General features: G+C 36.3%; 1 protein-coding gene across 1 annotated transcript in view; it reads right to left on the reverse strand.

The window, feature by feature from the left end:
* The window catches only part of LOC6034682, a 158,378-nt gene that overhangs the window by 130,100 nt on the left and 6,081 nt on the right, over nt 1–22,197 (reverse strand). The window lies entirely within an intron of this gene.

Consider the following 22,197-nt stretch of genomic DNA (forward strand, 5'->3'; position numbering starts at 1 on the left):
CATACAATTTTGGCAGCTGTCCATACAAAAATGGTATGTAAATATTCAAACAGCTGTAACTTTTGAGTGAATTTTCTGATCAATTTGGTGTCTTCGGCAAAGTTGTAGGTATTGTTGAGGACTTTTGAGAAAAAAAAGGTACACGGAAAAAAAATTTGAGGATTTTTTTATCAACTTTTTTTTTCACTAAAACTCAATTTCCCAAAATACGTATTTTTTGATTTTCGAGATTTTTTGATATGTTTTAGGGGACAAAATCCGCAACTTTTGAGCCATAGAGAAACATGGTCAAAAAATCTGCCGCCGAGTTATGAATTTTTGAAAAAATAGTGATTTTTGGAAAAAATCGAAGTTTCATGCAAAAACAAATTTGACCAAATTGATCAGAAAATTCACTCAAAAGTTACAGCTGTTTGAATATTTACATACCATTTTTGTATGGACAGCTGCCAAAATTGTATGGAGACTTGTATGGGTGAACCAATGACACAAAATAGTATATTTGGTCATAGGGAAGGCCCCCACAAAGTTTGAGTCAAATCAAATAATACAAAAAATAAAAATGGTCAAAATCGGCCGATTTCGTAGAGAGTTGCTCATTTTGCTTTTTTGAACTTTGTTGATACGACCCTTAGTTGCTGAGATATTGCCATGCAAGTGTTTAAAAACAGGAAAATTGGTGTTTTCTAAGTCTCACCCAAACAACCCACCATTTTCTAATGTCGATATCTCAGCAACTAATGGTCCGATCTACAATGTTAAAATATGAAACATTCGTGAAATTTTCCGATCATTTCGAAATTATTTTTTTTTCAAAATTCAAAATTCTCTTTCGGATCTTCGGAAAATCGAACTTCGGATAATCGAAACTGCGGATAATCGAGTCTGGACTAAATTATAATTTACAGGGTGGCCATTGAGAACCCATTTTCAAAATTCCGACTTTTCCCGATAGCTGCAGAATTGCAGATAACAGGTCAATAATTTCAATCGCTTTTAACTGTTTCCAAATATTTTCAAAATGAATTTAAAAATTTTTAATTTGTGACACATTTGCCAAAAAAAATTTTTTTTTTGATAAAATCTTCAAAAATAGATAAATTTTAACGGTACCTGTCTAAAAAAATTAAAAACAAAAATATTTCTCAAATCAGTAATTTTTCTAGTACATTTGTACTCGACCCTCTCCGATTTCAATGAAAAAAAAAATACTGTAACTCAAGTTTGTTGCATCGTATCAAAAAGTAGTCAAAGACAATCTTGTAGGAAATGGGACGGGCTTTCTGAAAAAAATACTTTGAAAGAAAAATACACACCGTTTCTATGAGATTTTTCAATTTTAAAGTATAAAAGCTAATTTTAAAGGTGATGTCACGATTTTTTTTCGTTCAACATTTTTTTAGGAAATAGTCTAAGATGATCAAACTTATAGCAAATTGGACGAGCTTTCCAGTAAAAATATTTTCTAGACAGAAAAATCAAGTCTGCCATATAGAAATTGCCAAAAACCACCAAAAAACCTATGTTCACAACATTTTAATTTTAAAACCGCTGTATCTTCACAACGATATACCATACCATCCTGCATTTTTCGTGAGGTTTTTTGTAACATCTTAGGCTATTTACTAAAAAATATTGAACGAAAAAAATCGTGACATCACCTTTAATTTTTTTAATACTTTGAAATTGAAAAATCTCATAGAAATGACGTGTATTTTTCCTACAATTTTGTCTTTGACCATTTTTTGATAGGATGCAACGGCCTTGAGTTACAGTGATTTTTAAATTACATAATACAAAAATATTTAAATACCTTACGCCTATCTCAAATATCATTTTCGAGTGCAACTGGCTCCATATACACAAAAATGGCTTATATAGGCCTAGGATAACATGTCTAAAAAGTTTCATCGAAATCGGAGAGGGTCGGGTACAAAAGTACCAAAGAAATCCTGATTTGAGCTAGAATTAAAAAAATTACATAAAGTTTACTGTATTCAGTAGATGTTTTCCAAAAGCATCATGATTTACCGTTGCATGAGCATGAGCATGAGCATGAGAGACCACCCATGGTTGTCCTTCTCCGTTGCTGAACAGGACCGTAATATTCTATCAACACAACCGGTCATACGCTTCAACGATCAAATGTTTCCCTTATCAACAGCATGCATGAATGCGCTGAAAAGATAAAACATCACGAGCATCAAAACTAGAGCCGTTGCTAATAGGAAACAGTCGTTGGCCACCAATGGCGCCCGCCATGTCAGTTTGTAGATCTCGAAGGGATGGGACGGGAATGTTAGTTAGCACAGGCTGCTACCAAGGGTGGGTTCTATACGATATCCACACCCCGCGTGTGCCGGAAAACTACTTCTACTTGGGATTTTGTTTGTGGGAAAGGGTAATGGCCAGGATTCATCATAGAGGATGATGATGTGGCCCAATAATCAATGAATTTTGTTGAGTGATAGGGTGATACCCAAGTAACCGCGAAGCACTTAATAGCAGCATTAAATCAGCATTATATTGGCATTTAATACCAGCAAATAATGCTTCAAAACATTTAATCAGCACTTTTCCCTTGAGAAATATTTCAAGTGGCGCACAGTGATGCCGATTTAATGCTTCGCCGAAAGCTCGAACAAAAACAAACTGCTTTATCGACGTCAAGGCTGGGGGAAAAAAGAACAGCTGCGCCACTCACAACACTTGGTGGTGGGCCTCCTTTGTTTTTTTTTTCTACTGTTGCGTTTCATGTGTGAGTGTGACACTTTGATGTTATTCTTACACTTTTCTCGTTGATCTCCAGGATGCGCACCAGCCAACTGATGTATTCGGAATTGAGTGTTTGTTTTGAAAGTTTTAATCGATGTGGTTGATGCATCGAACATTAATTTAGACTTTCTTTCTGCTGTTTCGAGTTTCCGTTGTGATTTCGTTGGACGGAAATTATCGATTATCACTCAGCAAACTGCAGCCAGCCAGTCAAGTGCAGTATAATTGATTACGGGTTAAAAGGAACGCACTGGCTAACGGGAACTGCTTTTCCGAGGAGTGCTAGGTTCACGGCTGGCAAAATTTCACAAAGTGTATCAGACTTCCGAAAAGCAGCTTTTTGCTTGTGAAAAAAGTCATTCAATTTACCAGAGGACTTTTGTGCTATGGGAATATATTTTGAAAAAAATAACTTAATTACAGGCTGCGGTTTTGTACAAAAAAGAAAAACACTTCAATCAGCGAGAATTGAACCCAGTTCACGAAAAAATGAAACTGAAGCACACTGGGGGAACTGCGCCTTAGCCCGCACGCTTACTAGAACGGTATGACGGGAGAAGGATTAAAGTCAATAAGAGCGTGCCTGGTTGAAATGTTTCCCGTATCGATGGGTTACTTTGTTGATAAACATCAAATGCTTTGAAGCACATTTTCAAGGTCGTAAATGGTGATTTAATGCCAGTTGTAATGCTGCAAAGTTTTGGTAATTTGAAGCATTCGCAAAGCTTATTTACTACTTCAAAACATTCCAGTGCTGATTTAGTACTGAATTAATACTTCAATTTAGTGCTTGAGGTTACTTGGGTATATTATGCATTCTCAAGGCATCATGATTTACCATTGCATATAAAAAGTTGAAAGGAATAAGATTTTGGTAAAAGTTTGCAATAATTTAACCCTTTCAAGCCTGAATTTTCAAAAAAAAAAATTTTAGTTGACGATGGGAAAATTTGGAGTTTTTTGCCTTCCTCACTGAGGTAAGGCTATAATCCTGCTCGAAAAATGAACTTTTGAAAAACAGCTCATAGACCTATATTCATGTATACCTATCGACTCAGAATCGAAAACTGAACAAATGTCTGTGTGTGTGTGTGTATGTGTGTGCGTATTCCCCTTGGTGCTCAAAATTCTTGCCAAGTTTTCTCGGCACTGGCTGATGCGATTTGAGTCAAATAAGTTGCATTCGATCCGGTTTGGTGCCCCATACTGCACTATTGAATTGTTTGAAGATCCGATAAGTAGTTCAAAAGTTACGTATAAAAAAGTGTCAGAGTTGCGAATCGGATCTCACATAAATGCATGTAAACTACATCCAGACCCATCATCCGACCCATCGTTGGATAGGTAATCGAAAGACCTTTCCAATGAGTCAAAAACATTGAAGATCTGGCAACCCTGTCTCAAGTTATGACCACTTAAGTGATATTTATGTACTTTTTTGATGCCGGATCTCACTTAAATGTATGTAAACTTTGTCCGGATCCACTATCCAACCCATCGTTGGATAGGTCATCAAAAGACCTTTCCAATGAGTCCACAACATTGAAGATCTGGCAGCCCTGTCTCAAGTTATTACCACTTAAGTGATATTTATGTACTTTTTTGATGCCGGATCTCACTTAAATGTATGTAAACTGTGTCCGGATCCATCATCCAGCCCATCTTTGGATAGGTAATCAAAAAACCTTTCTAATGAGTCCAATACATTGAAGATCTGGCAACCCTGTCTCAAGTTATGACCACTTAAGTGGTATTTATGTACTTTTTTGAAGCCGGATCTCACTTAAATGTATGTAAACTATGTCCGGATCCATCATCCAGCCCATCGTTGGGTAGGTAATCAAAAAACCTTTCCAATGAGTCCAATACATTGAAGATCTAGCAACCCTGTCTCGAGTTATGACCACTTAAGTGATATTTATGTACTTTTTTGATGCCGGATCTCACTTAAATGTATGTAAACTTTGTCCGGATCCACTATCCAACCCATCGTTGGATAGGTCATCAAAAGACCTTTCCAATGAGTCCACAACATTGAAGATCTGGCAGCCCTGTCTCAAGTTATTACCACTTAAGTGATATTTATGTACTTTTTTGATGCCGGATCTCACTTAAATGTATGTAAACTGTGTCCGGATCCATCATCCAGCCCATCTTTGGATAGGTAATCAAAAAACCTTTCTAATGAGTCCAATACATTGAAGATCTGGCAACCCTGTCTCAAGTTATGACCACTTAAGTGGTATTTATGTACTTTTTTGAAGCCGGATCTCACATAAATGCATGTAAACTACATCCAGACCCATCATCTGACCCATCGTTGGATAGGTAATCAAAAGACCTTTCCAATGAGTCAAAAACATTGAAGATCTGGCAACCCTGTCTCAAGTTATGACCACTTAAGTGATATTTATGTACTTTTTTGATGCCGGATCTCACTTAAATGTATGTAAACTTTGTCCGGATCCACTATCCAACCCATCGTTGGATAGGTCATCAAAAGACCTTTCCAATGAGTCCACAACATTGAAGATCTGGCAGCCCTGTCTCAAGTTATTACCACTTAAGTGATATTTATGTACTTTTTTGATGCCGGATCTCACTTAAATGTATGTAAACTGTGTCCGGATCCATCATCCAGCCCATCTTTGGATAGGTAATCAAAAAACCTTTCTAATGAGTCCAATACATTGAAGATCTGGCAACCCTGTCTCAAGTTATGACCACTTAAGTGGTATTTATGTACTTTTTTGAAGCCGGATCTCACATAAATGCATGTAAACTACATCCAGACCCATCATCCGACCCATCGTTGGATAGGTAATCAAAAGACCTTTCCAATGAGTCAAAAACATTGAAGATCTGGCAACCCTGTCTCAAGTTATGACCACTTAAGTGATATTTATGTACTTTTTTGATGCCGGATCTCACTTAAATGTATGTAAACTTTGTCCGGATCCACTATCCAACCCATCGTTGGATAGGTCATCAAAAGACCTTTCCAATGAGTCCACAACATTGAAGATCTGGCAGCCCTGTCTCAAGTTATTACCACTTAAGTGATATTTATGTACTTTTTTGATGCCGGATCTCACTTAAATGTATGTAAACTGTGTCCAGATCCATCATCCAGCCCATCTTTGGATAGGTAATCAAAAAACCTTTCTAATGAGTCCAATACATTGAAGATCTGGCAACCCTGTCTCAAGTTATGATTTGATTTGATTTGATGTGTTAACCAACAGGGCCACAAGGATGACCTATGTAGCGGTTGCCTAGAATTACAGTGGCTCAGACTTAAAGGGAGCATCTTCAAATTACTGCCGTATGAAGGGCCAAAAGGGGGTGGTTGGACGCGAACAAGCAAAATCACTCACGGTGTCCTCAGGGGAAGAGAATCTCCTTCCGACAGTAACCTCCAATAACTCCGAAAAAAGTCTGACAAAGCTGAAAAACAGGGCTCGCACCCTGTTGGGGGCCTAAAAGGGCGCGGCAGACAGCTGGAGACTGACAGAGGTCAATAGATGTAGAAATTAGACAATCCTTCAGAATTGTATAATTTATAAACTATTTCCCCCTTGTGACGTAGTTCTGGTCTTCCACTATCTACATCCAATCTCCGCCATTACAGCATACCGTCCACTGCCCTGATGCTCCCTCCCAATCCCCGGCTTTGATTCTAACTACTGATAATAAGGAAAATCAAAGATGAGAAAAGGTCAATGCGGATGGAGAGCAAATCGAGCTCAGTATCCCCTCACAAAGACTGGTAGTAAGTGTGAAAAAGCAATGAAAAATGTAAAGAAAGATAAGAAGAAAAATGAAAAAAAAAATAGTATGTCAATGCGGATGGATCGATGATCCCTTCACAAGGACATAAAAGAGACAGATGGTAGAAAGCAAAAGAAGAACAAAATATCAGAAATAAGAAATAGTCAATGCAGATGGAGAGCAAATAGAGATTTTTGTCATTTAACAAGTTAATCACTTTAAATACTTTAAATACTTAAAATACTTAAACAATCATAAATACTATTAATACTTTCAATACTTTCAATACTTGAAATGCTCTAAATAATCTAAATACTTTAATTACTTGAAATACTTCGAAAACCTTAAATACTTAAAAAACTTTAAATACTCTAAACACTTTAATTACTTGAAACACTTGAAATACTTTAAATACTTTAAATACTTTAAATACTTTAAATACTTTAAAAACTTTAAATACTTTAAATACTTTAAATACTTTGAATACTTTGAATACTTTAAATACTTTAAATACTTGAAATATTGGATATACTCGAAATACATTTCAAACTTTGAATACTTTTAAAACTTTGAATACTTTAAATACTTTAAATACTTTAAATACTTTAAATACTGTAAATACTGTAAATACTTTTAAGGGTTAAAATGGATCAAAATAAACATTTTTATGCATGTTTCTATTGTGAAATTGTCTCAGGAACACGAAAATAATACAATTATCACCAGAAAATGGGATCTAAGGGGTCTCCCGAGCAAAAATTTACAACCAAAAAAATCACAAAAAGTAAAAGTGTCTATTTAATATGTTAAACTGCCTTACCCAAAGCGTTCTCAGTCTCAGATGGTAGTCCCAGATGTCTCCTACAAGCTGCAGGTCGGACCGAGTTGATATCTGGATGGAACACTTTTTTATTTGAGTTTGAAAATAATGCTATTTTTTCACTAAAATGCCAATAACTCCCTTTAGATTTGATCAATCGGGATGCTCTACCCTGCATTTTGTATCTGGCAACCCTGTCTCAAGTTATGACCACTTAAGTGGTATTTATGTACTTTTTTGAAGCCGGATCTCACATAAATGCATGTAAACTACATCCAGACCCATCATCCGACCCATCGTTGGATAGGTAATCAAAAGACCTTTCCAATGAGTCAAAAACATTGAAGATCTGGCAACCCTGTCTCAAGTTATGACCACTTAAGTGATATTTATGTACTTTTTGATGCCGGATCTCACTTAAATGTATGTAAACTTTGTCCGGATCCACTATCCAACCCATCGTTGGATAGGTCATCAAAAGACCTTTCCAATGAGTCCACAACATTGAAGATCTGGCAGCCCTGTCTCAAGTTATTACCACTTAAGTGATATTTATGTACTTTTTTGATGCCGGATCTCACTTAAATGTATGTAAACTGTGTCCGGATCCATCATCCAGCCCATCTTTGGATAGGTAATCAAAAAACCTTTCTAATGAGTCCAATACATTGAAGATCTGGCAACCCTGTCTCGAGTTATTACCACTTAAGTGATATTTATGTACTTTTTTGATGCCGGATCTCACTTAAATGTATGTAAACTATGTCCGGATCCCTCTTCCGACCGATCGTTGGTTAGGTAATCAAAAGACCTTTCTAATGAGTCCAAAACCATTAAAGATCTGACAACGCTCAGTCTCAAGTTATGACCGCTTGAGTGACATTTGTGTATTTTGCCTTCCTCACTGAGGTAAGGCTATAATCCTGCTCTAAAATTGAACTTTTTATTTAAAGCTCGAAAACCCACCATGATGTATACATATCGACTCAGAATCGAAAACTGAACAAATGTCTGTGTGTATGTGTGTGTGTATGTGTGTGTGTATGTGACCAATAATGTCACGCAGTTTTCTCAGCACTGGCTGAACCGATTTTGACCAAACCAGTTGCATTCGACTTGGTTTAGGGTCCCATACGGTGCTATTGAATTGTTTGAAGTTTCGATAAGTAGTTCAAAAGTTATGTATAAAAATGTGTTTTCGCATATTTTTGGAAGTTGAATAAATGGCAGTAAACTGAACCAAACATCATCATTATATACATCGTTGAATAGATAATTGAAAGACCTTTCCAACGAGTCCAAAACATTGAAGATCTGGCAACCCTGTCTCGAGTTCTGACCACTTAAGTGATATTTATGTCCTTTTTTGTAGCCGGATCTCACTTAAATATATGTAAACAATGTCCGGATCTATCATCCGACCCATCGTTGGTTAGGTAATCGAAAGACCTTTCCAATGAGTCTAAAACATTGAAGATCTGGCAACCCTGTCTCGAGTTCTTACCACTTAAGTGATATTTATGTACTTTTTTGTAGCCGGATCTCACTTAAATGTATGTAAACAATGTCCGGATCCATCATCCGACCCAGCGTTGGTTAGGTAATCGAAAGACCTTTCCAACGAGTCTAAAACATTGAAGATCTGGCAACCCTGTCTCGAGTTCTGACCACTTTAGTGATATTTATGTACTTTTTGTAGCCGGATCTCACTTAAATGTATGTAAACAATGTCCGAATCCATCATCCGACCCAGCGTTGGTTAGGTAATCGAAAGACCTTTCCAACGAGTCTAAAACATTGAGGATCTGGCAACCCTGTCTCGAGTTCTGACCACTTTAGTGATATTTATGTACTTTTTTGTAGCCGGATCTCACTTAAATGTATGTAAACAATGTCCGGATCCATCATCCGACCCAGCGTTGGTTAGGTAATCGAAAGACCTTTCCAACGAGTCCAAAACATTGAAGATCTGGCAACCCTGTCTCGAGTTCTGACCACATTAGTGATATTTATGTACTTTTTTGTAGCCGGATCTCACTTAAATGTATGTAAACAATGTCCGGATCCATCATCCAACCCATCGTTGGTTAGGTAATCGAAAGACCTTTCCAACGAGTCCAAAACATTGAAGATCTGGCAACCCTGTCTCGAGTTCTGACCACATTAGTGATATTTATGTACTTTTTTGTAGCCGGATCTCACTTAAATGTATGTAAACAATGTCCGGATCCATCATCCGACCCAGCGTTGGTTAGGTAATCGAAAGACCTTTCCAACGAGTCTAAAACATTGAGGATCTGGCAACCCTGTCTCGAGTTCTGACCACTTTAGTGATATTTATGTACTTTTTTGTAGCCGGATCTCACTTAAATGTATGTAAACAATGTCCGGATCCATCATCCGACCCAGCGTTGGTTAGGTAATCAAAAGACCTTTCCAACGAGTCTAAAACATTGAGGATCTGGCAACCCTGTCTCGAGTTCTGACCACATTAGTGATATTTATGTACTTTTTTGTAGCCGGATCTCACTTAAATGTATGTAAACAATGTCCGGATCCATCATCCAACCCATCGTTGGTTAGGTATTCGAAAGACCTTTCCAACGAGTCTAAAACATTGAAGATCTGGCAACCCTGTCTCGAGTTCTGACCACTTTAGTGATATTTATGTACTTTTTTGTAGCCGGATCTCACTTAAATGTATGTAAACAATGTCCGGATCCATCATCCGACCCAGCGTTGGTTAGGTAATCGAAAGACCTTTCCAACGAGTCTAAAACATTGAGGATCTGGCAACCCTGTCTCGAGTTCTGACCACTTTAGTGATATTTATGTACTTTTTTGTAGCCGGATCTCACTTAAATGTATGTAAACAATGTCCGGATCCATCATCCGACCCAACGTTGATTAGGTAATCGAAAGACCTTTCCAACGAGTCTAAAACATTGAAGATCTGGCAACCCTGTCTCGAGTTCTGACCACTTTAGTGATATTTATGTACTTTTTTGTAACCGGATCTCACTTAAATGTATGTAAACAATGTCCGGATCCATCATCCGACCCATCGTTGGTTAGGTAATCGAAAGACCTCACCAACGAGTCTAAAATATTGAAGATCAGGTAACCCTGCCTCAAGCTATGACCACCTAAGATGCCACTTATGACCCCTTGAGTAATATGTGTGTTTTTTGTATTCCGAAACTTAACGAAACTAGACGAAATTTGTGTCCAAACCCATTTTTGGAAAAGAGTGAGGAAGGCACCAACCACATAGGTGGATTAAGTTAGTTTTTTTTAAAGGACCATTAAGACAAATTTTCATTTTTTTCTTTCTGGGTGTTTTTAATAACCCTGACTCAAGGCGGTTTCAAAAACACCAAAAAAGCAAAAATGGAAATTTGGTTTATTGGACCTTTTTTTGAAAAAAAAAAACTCCAGAAATGATCCTGAGGACCATTCAAAAATTATAGGCTACCTTAGAAAATTTTGATTTTAGGGTCATATATGACCCATCAGGCCCGAAAGGGTTGAATAATTTTGTTCATTATTTTTTATCATACACAAATATTTTTAAAGAGATTATTTTTTCACCAGTCCAGTCATTTTGCAATCATTAGTTTTCAAAATATCTAAGTTATGACGAAGGAAAAAAATGTGATAAAATTTCATCGGAACTAAATTTAAACGAGCTTAATCATGCTGAATAGGATTTGGAGCGCTAGAAAATGCATTACAAATGGGTTTCTTTATTAGACATCTTTATTAGATGCATCTATCAGAATGCTGAAGTTTTCTGAATAGTAAGAATCTCATTGGAAATTTAATGCTCTACAACTTTGTAGACCATGCCAAAGCCATTTTACAACTCATTCCTGAAAAGTTACTAGCGATTAGAAAAGGTATTTTTTTGTATGGATAACGATTTTTTCACCAACCTTAGGCTCGGGTATCAATGGGTTAAACGCAACCAATGACGCTCAAAATTTGTACAGATCGTCGCCATCGTGCTAACTTGTCGTACGTGCATGTTGGGCCAAATTGAGTTAAGAACGCCATTTTGTGCAGCTCACAATGCTTCACCTTTTGACCTTCACAGATCCCCAAAATTCGATTTCAATCCTGAGATATTCAACAAAAACCGAAAAAAACTCCGTGCATTTTTGTCACTTTACATATGAAAGTAGTTTCAATCTTGTCGTGCTATCTTGTCACTCCATGAAAATTGATGTAAATGCGACAAAAAGCCAAAGGGATTTCAGGCCAGGAAAGTCAGGATGCGTTTGTCGCACGTACAAGCTAGACTACCGTAAACATTTGTAATTATAACTCGGGACTCCAGCAACCAACTTCAACCAAACTTTGGGACAATGCACAGAATGGTGAGCCAAACAAAACGTGTTTGTTATTGTTTACATTGCGTGCTCTCGTTTTTGAATATTCAAGGTCAAACATTAAAACGCGTTTTTCTCGGAACGTCAAAATGGCGGGTGCGGCAAGATAGCACGACGACGTCGAGATGCTTAAAATAACTCATAAAATCGTTTTCCGCTTGTGAAAGAGAGGGTCATTTATTCTGGGCACTCTAGTGGCCACCCTATATCAGTGTAAATAGGAATCTTTTCTCACTTTAATTTTCCCTTAAATTTTTCCACGTGGTAGAACTACCCTCCCGATGAAAAAAAAATAAAATAATCCCATCCTCATTACTTTCTTCATATTGAAACAGGCGAAAGACGCTCACTTTCCATAAAATCATCCCGTCACTTTGGTATTCTTGGCCCCTACTCCGCTATCAGACGTTGCATCCCCAGCCTCCGAGTCGATAACCCCGAAACGCGAAGCCTTGACTTGCCGTTGCTGATGCCGGAGCCTCCTCATCGTCAGCTTGATACAAAAATTAACTGCGATAATACGAGTTAATATTTCGCTCTTCCTAGCTCTCGTACCAGAGATGTCTGTGTGAGGTTTCATGAGCCATTTCTTCTTACCGTTAATGTCACACTGCTCTGGTTGCTCTCCTGATATTGCCTGATATTGCTGCTCGGCTGAACGACGTACGCGTACATAGCTCATAGACCGGTTTCTGGTGCCTTCACGCTACTGGGGACCGAGACACTTCTTCCGCTTGGTGTGTTCTGGAGTTTCAACCACCTTGCCTTATTTGCGATTTCTTCCGGTGCCGAGCCGGCACTCTTTAAGGAGGGGTTCGAGGAACAAGTTACATGGGAAATAGCCACGTATCGATTAAGGGTGGTATGCACCTTTTGAAACGCAAAGTTGTGGAATTGGTAGCTTAACCCCCATTTAAAAAGACAAAGCGACCGCCAACCACGAAAAAAAACAGTGACGAAATTTAAAACTCTAAACGTTTGAGCAGCGGATCCCCAAACATCGGGTGATCGAACTTCACAACCAGCATAGTTTCATGTTTCCTATGCATGTATACAAGGAAAGCGTAAACTCTAGTGAACACGATAGAGGAAAGACCTCTCGCACGACCAGCAAGGGCCATCTGGTTGACAAGTTTTTCTCCCCTTCCACAAAAAGAAACAAAAAAGACAACCTTCAATTTGTGCCAAAATCTTCGCTTCTTTGTTGCTGGTTGAGGTCTTTTTTCGACAAGTTTCTAGCCTGGTCGTTTGATATCTCTATAAAGTTCATAGTTCTTTTTTCAAAATCTACCCAAGCCAAACTGCCCTTTCCAATTTGCAATAAATATTAAATATTTGTATTAGCAAACTGAAACAATTTGTTCCCATTTGCATGCTTTATATCAGAGAACATTTTTGCAGAGAACTACATCGCCGGCTTATTCTCCGATCGAACCAAATCGCTAGTCTCTAGCTTCTGCTTCGTCACCGTTCTACCACGACGCTGACACTGCAACAAACTTCGCGTTCAAACATTTCCATTCTATCTGGTTGTTCGTCGAGTTCTTCTCTTTCTTCAATGTGTCTTTCCCATGAACCACGCACACCACGCTTCAAGATCCCGTAATTAACACCGCCAACCAGCAGCATCGCGGCGTCAAATTCTCGTTCTCGTCGTCGTCTAGAACTTCGAGGAGGTCACCCAAATCCGTCGACGGGGGTCTAAAAATAGTCAGCGATCCAAATTAGAGGGTTGATCTTCCAACCGTTGAATTGTGTTGACCCAGTTTTTACGAAGTGCAACACTACTGTCTTCCCTAGCGGGTTCACTCTCCCCGACCACTCTGGAACCCGATGTCGCAGTGAGTTGACGGATGCACCCATTGAAAAGGGTTGACCCAGAGGAAGTAGTGGAGCTGCGGAAAGGGCTCGGCACTTCGATAATGGTTTGTGCGAAAATGAAGACAGCCAACTAACTTGGCAATAGTTGCCGGGTTCCCCCCCGGGAGAAACGAGGTCAATAAGCAGAACAATTAAACCAAGTCATGCCGACGTAATGACGACGAGCGAGCGATGCTGGGGCAGGATGACGGAGGGGCGCGCGGTTCCAGCTATACCCAGTTGGGTTGGCAGAACGTAATTTTGCTGAATGCTTCCCGTGTTCCCGCTCCCAGAGAGTGAGCGAGATAGAAGGCAAGGTTTATTAAAAACACCGAGAATCGATTTGCGAATGTTATTGAGGCAATTTTGTTGAAAATTTGCAATATCGTTCCCCATGGGTGGCGGAGGTATATTAGTATCGTTAGTCATGCCTTGAAATTGTGTCAGCGGGAAGTTTGGTCGTTTTCATTGGAACATGTTTGGACGTCAAAACTCATAATTATTCAATTGAACATACTCTTAAAAGTATTAAAAATTGTACTTTATAAATGACGAACCATGTTCAGAAAACTTGTTTTCTTTAACAATGTGTTTAATTTAAAGCATTCTATTAACTTGTATAAAAACAAAATGAAATTCAGTGTTTAGGGTTTAAAACCAATTTTAGAAAGTGTGAAATCGAATAAAAATTGTAATTTTAATATTTTGTTTTAAAGATTTTTAACGCAGCTCCGTCCTCCAAAAAGTAAGTTTTTCTCGGGTGAAAAAAAAAATACTATAGGAGCAATTCTCTACATCGGCCGATTTCAAACATTTTTTTGTTTTTTTTTTATTTGGTACAAACTTTGTGGGGGCCTTCCCTATGACCAAAAAGCCATTTTGTGTCATTGGTTCACCCATACAAGTCTCCATACAATTTTGGCAGCTGTCCATACAAAAATGGTACGTACATTTTTGGAAAATCTGTAACTTTTGAAGGATTTTTTTTAACAATTTTGTGTCAACGGCGAAGTTGTAGGTATTGATAAGGACTGTCCAGAAAAAAAGGTACTCGGAAAAAAATGAAAAACGCTATTTCTCGAAAAAATTTTATTTTCGAGATTTTTTATCTGTTTTAGGAGACAAAACCCACAAATTTTGGGCAATAATTTTATTTTTAATAGTGATAGCGGGTAGACCCACCTTCTCGTATACACGTCGACTCAGAATCAAATTCTGAGCAAATGTCTGTATGTGTGGTGGGACGTTGATCAAAAAATTCTCACTCAATTATCTAGGAACTGGCTGAACCGATTTTGTCCATTTTGGACTCATTCGATTCGTCTTTTGGTCCCATGAGTCGATATAGAAAATTATGAAATTTAGTAAAGTACTTCAAAAGTTTTGCAAAAAACTAAAACTAAAAAACTTAAGTCCGGAAGGTTCTAAAAAGGAGTTTTTTTTAAACGAAACCCTTCATGTTAGAAAGGTAATAAAAAGCTTCTAAAAGGTTGAAGATCTGACAACCCTACCAAAAGTTATAAGCACTCAAGAGTTATTGATTCAATTTTTTGAGGCCGGATCACAAATATTTTGATATTAGTAATGTCCGGAACTATAACGCAGCCCATCGTTGGATGTGTAATCAAAAGATCTTTTCAACAATTCCAAGAGATCGAGGATCTGACCTACATATCAAAATTTATAAACAATTATGTGTTATTTACACAAAAAAAAATTAGGCTGGATCTCAAATATTTTGATGAATGAATGCAGGGATGGAACCATCCATCTTTAGGTGGATAAGTGTAAATATAAAATTGAATTTTCAATCGAAAGGCAATTTGCCGATTTTGAGCCATGAAAAAATGATTTCAGCGAAATATTTCTGGAAATTGTATCCAACCTGTCTTCTGAAAAAGGTTCAAGATTAAAATCATGAAATTTCACTATTAATTTAAAAAAAAAATCTGAATCAGGGTGACCACTCAAATCCCATTTTGAAATTCCCGACTTTTTCCTGACTAATCCAGAACCTCAAACAGTAGGCATTTCTTATAGAAAGTATTTATTTTAAACTAGAACTCTTTATAAAAGAAATCAATCCAACCATCGAACAAAATTTCAAAATAAATAAATTAGAACAAATTATTGAAAAATATTAACAAAAAAAATCAAATAAATTCCTTAAAAATTCTTTAAAAATGGAACCAATAATGATTTGGAAAGGGTGGAATCAGTCTACAGGAAATAATCGAAAGCTTAACAATAAATTGAACTTTTATTTTAAAAATTGCAAAACATAAAGATGTTTGGTTTTTATTGAAAATGAAAAAGGGACTGGCATTAATATTAAAATAACTAATTTTTTAATGTTTTATAATTTATTTACTTTTTATCGGAGGGCACTTTACAGTTAATATACTTATAAAGTATTTAAAAAATTTCTTAGAATTTAAAACCAGGTTCCCTTTTTATTTAGTAAATTTTAATATATTTTTACCCTAAGTTGAATTATCACGTTGTTAGCATTTAAATGTTTTAAATTCTCTACTATGAATAATCTGGCTAATAAGACTCCATTTTTCACCAATAATTTCATGCGAAATGATAAAAATACAAATCCTTAAATTTTAATAATATATTAATAATTGTAATAAATTAAATCAGCATGTCAACAATTTAATTATTTTTCAATTCTTTGCATATTTTCAACATGTTTTTATATTTTTTATTTTATATGTAACAAAAAATGTAGGAATTTCATTCGTTATTTGATCTTTCCATACCAAACAAGTTTTTTCTATAGTTAATAACCATTAGTTATTTACCCAAACTCACGAAAAAGTTTGAGAAAATTTAACATATGGGAAAATCATTTAAAATTGACTAATGAATTTAGTTTAACATTTACATTTAAAACATATTTAACACAAAAAATACTATTGAAAAATTCAAATTGGAATTATTTCTAAATATTCAAGAACAATTTCAGTAAGTTTTTTTTTATTTATTTTTTTCTTACTCTTGGTGACACTATTATTTACAAGCAATAACTGTTCCAACATGGTTTATGAAGTAACACACAGCTGTAAGGAACTCCAAAACGGTGTTATGTACCTCAAAAGAACTTATTGTATCTTGATTATTCAAAAAATAACTCCGAATTGAAATTGAAATTTTCAAGAAATGTAACAAGATGAAACAGAACCATAACTTAACGCTGGCCTTAATCGTTGATATTAAGTTTTATTTTCATATTGATTTTGCATTAGCTTTGTTGTTGTTTAAAGTTCGATTTTGATTTTTATGATGAATTTAGTCAAAAAACTAAATGAAAATAAAGGTTCATAAAAAAAAGAAAATCTGTGCCAAATGCTTGCCATCTAAATCATCCAATTTATTTATTAGTTTGTCATTTTTATTTAATGCTTATATAGCCTTAAATAGGTTAAAAAAGTGAAAGGAACCTTAAATTTAAAGTAAGTTGATAAAAACTGAGTTTAGTTAAATTAATTTGAAAATGGCATAAAAAATTATCATTCAAGAGATAGAAAATGATTTTCAGATAAGTATGCATGAGATTCTCGACTTTTCCCGACATTTTGACTAAAAATCGCAAATTTCCGACTTTCCCAATTTTCCGAATTGAGTGGCCACCATGTAATAATTCTAAGACAAAAGTACTTCAAAATTAGGGCGTCCAATTTTCCCGGGTTTTGAATTTCCCGGGAAACGGGAAAAATATTTTTGGAATCCCGGGAATTCCCGGGATCCCGGGAAATTTTTGAATCAGTAATAAAATCTATGTTTCATTATATTTGTTATGTTTTCAAGCTTAAAATCATTGAATTAGCTTAATAATATCAAATGGTTATAATCCTCACTTCAATCTAAACAAAGACGACAGTTTTAAAATAGCCTAAAAGATTTTTTTTGTCTTTGTGGTGTTTAGGATTTTATATCAACTACTATTTTAAATTCCAGTATGATTAATCATTTTTTTATTTGCGAATCAAATTACATAATTCTTTTTTTTTTAAAAGGTCCAATAAGCTTTTGTTTTCCATATGTTTATAGGACCTATTCAAAAAAAACTTCTTTTCTTCTTTCATATTTTTTTTTCTTTTATATATATTTTATATGACATGACTAAAACAGCTAGAAAACAAACAACGACAATAAATAAAATGATACCAGTCAATGTAAAATTTTAGATAAGTTTTGAATTCATTGTTTTATATAAAACATATTTTACAAATTATCTTCAAGTTACTACCGCCAACCGAGGGAAAATCAGAACTACAGTCTAAATAGGTACAGGAGATTTTAGAGCAAAACATTTGGAAGTACAAATTGTTTTGTTCTGTTACTGTTTCAACCGAAGTAATCCAAAACGTCATGCAAATATTTTTTGCTTTAATAGCTGTATTTATTCGTTACATTTGTATGTATTTGCCCTGGATGCCGGTGTTTGATTATAAATAATTTGATATGAGATTGTTTTTTTTTTTAATTTAAAATCAAAAATATACGTAAATATATCCAGTTTTTCAAAAAATAAAATAATAGAGAAAAAAATGTAAAGCACTAGGCATTTTGCGGACCTGGTAATTCAAATTATAATATTTTTTCCTTAAATGCCAATTTAATTCATTTTATTGTTCTACTATTTTCACAACCAAATCTGAATTTCCAGACCAAAATATGATTATTTTTTTTTCAATTTCGGGAATTCCCGGGACAAATTATAGAAAATCCCGGGATTCGGGAATTCCCGGTTTAGGAAAAATCCCGGGATTTTTGACCCGGGAATTCCCGGGATGGACGCACTATTCAAAATGTTTCGTTGTTGAGACAATCTAAATTTTCATGCTTATTTTTCTTTCAAAGAATGTATCTCATCATATCGTCAGATGTGTGCTATCTTGTGACAACGACCATTTAGTACTTTTCGAGAAAATCGATTTTTTTAAGTTTAGTGATAAATAATTTCAAAACTATGAATGATAGAGCCAAACTTTTTAAAGCAATCGGTTCGTATACTATCGCTTTACAAACACTCCAAGTTTCAACTAATTTGGTTACACCAGTTAAAAGATACAGTAAATAATGTAAACAAAAATCTGAAAAGCACGTGTCACAAGTGTGTTTCGAAAGTAAAATTGTACTACGTGTCACAAGTGTGCACAGAATTCCCATACAAACTAAAATAAGCTCATATCAATGGTTAATCGGCTTAATTAGTATATATATAAATAATACAAAACGTTGCATTGCCTTTAGAAAGTATGTGTGTACATAAATTTGTGAAAAACAAGAAAAATTTTCCACATTTTCCAACAACATGTATGACGTGTCACAAGTGTGCACAATCATTTTGATGATAAATTGGTCTATGTCACAAGTGTGTATTGCGATATCCGGGAAACGGAAGCGAGTTTCCAAATTCGGGTTAAAGCATCTTGTAGTGTTTGTCATGTATAGTAAAACGTCATCATTAACTCATTTTCGACAAAAATGGTCTATGTCACAATATAGCACACAGCTGCCGATATATTGATCCAATCATCAATATTTACTAGCTAATTTATGGGAAGATTAAATTGTTTTATTGCAAAGATAATATATTTAGAGTTTGTTTTTTAAATTACAACTTTGTCAAATAAAATCGATTTTTTTTATTGCAAGTTAGTACAAAATTGAGGCAAATAGCAATACTATTGAAGCAGTTGAAAATACTGCAGAAAATAACAGACTTAAATTGTAGAAATTTACTTAAAAATTTATTCCTTTTATTTTATGGCATACTATTCTAATTTTGTTTGATTTATTGATTGATTTTGTAAAGGCCAATGCAAATTTCATTCAAATTTGTTGTTCCTTTTTCAAAAAAAAATTACATTAAAGGACAACATAAATAATTATTGCCGATTTTTTTTTATTGAAAAAACTTGTACAAATGATTGTAAACTATTAAAAATACATTGTATAACTTTTTTTTATATTTAATTAACTTTTAGACATTTTGCAGATTTTGAAAACATTGTTTCTTTTGAATTTTTTTGTCCCTTCAAAAACTTTAAATAATGACTTAAAATAATAATAATAATAATGTGTACCAGATTTTTTTTTTTCAAATTTTACGAGTTCTGAATATCTCAGGGTTGATATCGAATTTTAGGGATCTGTGAAGAAAGAGGTGAGTCATTAAAAGTGGCACAAAATGGCGTTTTTGACTCAATTTGGACCAAAATGCAAGTGCGAAAAGATATCATGAGCTTGACAAACTGTTAAAAAGGTTACGAGATTTTGCATATTTTATACATTGAGGAAATTACCCAAAAAAAAAACTTTAATCAAGCTAAAACCCTACCTATTATCCTTCGGTACCAACAGTTTGATCAATTTCCAAGAAGATCTGCGTAACGAACAGGCCACACCGCGTGGATCCTATATAATGAGTTGGAAGTACCAGCTGACATGCAACCTTTGGCCCCGCATCGTGAGTCGTGTCACGCGTAATAAATAAGACACACCACACTGAGTGTAAACAACACGCAAACATCGTCAAGTTTGCTGCTGCTGGTGGTGGTGGTAACCGAGCCCCGTGTTGATTGATTGCGTTCATTAGCTGCTCGTATGCTAACGTCAGAAGACGCGACATTTGTGAACAACCTGCGCCGATGTAAGTTAACAGTTGCGTCATCCTGAGACTTTGAGTATATCACTATCGGTTTGATCTTGTCATTTGCGTGCCAAAAATCACAATTTCAAAAAACAAATTTAAGCAATGTTCGGGACCATTAGTTTGCCCGATCCTTTTGGAGGTCTTCCACTTGTAACACAACCTTCAACCCGCCCATATTAGGACCCTTTAAAAGCCCACGACCAGTAATGAATCAAAGCCGCAGTCAGTGGCGCTCTCTCTACAGAAATTTGAATAATTAAATTGTCCATTTTTGGAACGGTCCGGCGACGTGCGTGACTTCTTCTTCTACCCCGTACGTAACTTCGAATGGCGGCCTTGGCCAACCTGCCCTCTGTCAGCTTAATTTGAATATTTGTCTCTCCTAGGTGCGGATTATTTGTGGGACTAATATTTCTTTTTTGCTGCTTTTTCCTAATTTAAGGTACGTGATGAGCATCGGATTAAAATATGAATCGAGACCACGGGGAGGCGGACAAAGGGATGTTTTGAGTGGGGACTTCCAGAACGTCGTGGTTGATCGTTGGCGCCTTTCGACTTTATTGGTTAATTTGTGAACAAATGGGCAATAGATTAGCCCCAGATCATCAATATTGGTGGCACGTATTGTGGACAGGTTGGAAGTGGGTTTGGAGGGAATTGCTCAGACGTCTCTGATTCTGATAGAAAAAGAATGAGATGGTTGGCCAGAAACAGTTAGGACAGCAAACACTGTTCTTGTCAGGAGATTGATAATTTGAAAAATGTCTGAAATTAGCTCATTCTAAATATTACCATTATTCCATTTCATGCAAATCCCTCTTATCACTACATCACGCAATTTATTCCGATACCTGAGGCAAATTACAAATTTATTGTCCGTCGTAAATTGCCCCATACGACTGCTTGCATGTGTATGTATTGAGTCACACTAACGATCACCGACCGGCCAGTACCGCCCAGGTATGGTGCTAATTACCTAGAATACTAAGCAGCAGTACGTGCAGGGAGTCCTGTGTAATGGAAATGAAATCTCTCACAAGAGATTTCCTCTCCTTCACGCCACATCCTCAGCACATCTGCGGTCAAACCCCTAGTTCTGTCTCTTCACAGCCAAGCATCCTTGAAGGCTCCAAGTCGCCATGTCGCCAACGCCACTACGCACTAATCCGCGTTGACGGTGTGCGAACAAGTAGATCCATTAAAGCTATTAAAAATTTAATTCCGATAGTGCACTGTACGAGGGAGACGACAACGACGCCAGCTGACCACAACCAGCTAGGCTAAGCCTGTTGATGTCAGCCTGTACCAATCAACGCCATCTTTCACACACAGCCTCACAGAGCAGAGACTTGACAGGTACCTACCTGGTGCTACCCACCAGCACCAGTCTCTGACGGATGACGACCAAGAGAGGACTGTTTGGTGCTATTTTTATTGCACGGGTAGGCGGTGTTGTGTTGGACCCAACTGTTGAAACCCTATCTTGATGTGAGATTTTATTCGATTTGTCTTCTCCTACCTTATAGATCGATAGGATCAGGACCAAGATCATTGGAAAAAGGTTGAATAAATTAGAAAAAAAAACGCATCCACCTTCACATATCAACAATGTTATCACTCGGGTAGACATTATTCCTCACACAAAATAACGCCAACCTTGCAATTTTCTACTGACCTTGGCGATAGTCACCGTCACCACTAACTTTAGGTGACAAAGAGAGGCACTCGGTACGGCTGGCTGACTGGAAGATGACGGTAGCACACCGGGTAAACTTACTGTTGATGAACACCTCACCTTCAACGATAGAGACTTCAACGGCTCCTTTTCTGGCTGGAGTGTCACATTCGATTAGGCACCAGGCACATTTTGATGTCACACTTGAGGAGGTGTAGCGGGTATGACCGGCAGT

Source organism: Culex quinquefasciatus, chromosome 2 (genome assembly GCF_015732765.1).
Source record: "Culex quinquefasciatus strain JHB chromosome 2, VPISU_Cqui_1.0_pri_paternal, whole genome shotgun sequence".
NCBI classification, from domain to species: domain Eukaryota; kingdom Metazoa; phylum Arthropoda; class Insecta; order Diptera; family Culicidae; genus Culex; species Culex quinquefasciatus.